This window comes from Penaeus monodon, chromosome 33, assembly GCF_015228065.2.
Source record: "Penaeus monodon isolate SGIC_2016 chromosome 33, NSTDA_Pmon_1, whole genome shotgun sequence".
NCBI classification, from domain to species: Eukaryota; Metazoa; Arthropoda; class Malacostraca; order Decapoda; family Penaeidae; genus Penaeus; species Penaeus monodon.
This window is the reverse complement of record NC_051418.1, coordinates 24,861,730-24,861,944: the sequence shown is the minus strand read 5'-3', so window position 1 is coordinate 24,861,944 and position 215 is coordinate 24,861,730.

Here is a 215-nt window from a genome sequence, read left to right as displayed (position 1 = left end):
GGAAAGATATATAAGAGTTGGCGAATAAGGTCAAAAAGGTCATCTCTCTTGTTCTTTTTTTTTAATCCAGTGAGCGAATACATTCAATCAGCAAAGTCCATCCGAGCAGACAAAGGTTATTATTACATCCCCGGTCACTGATGGGCTTCTACATGTCCCTTCGGAGGCTTATAGAGATCACTGTTTCCACGTCTGTCTGTCTCCTGGTTAGCGTG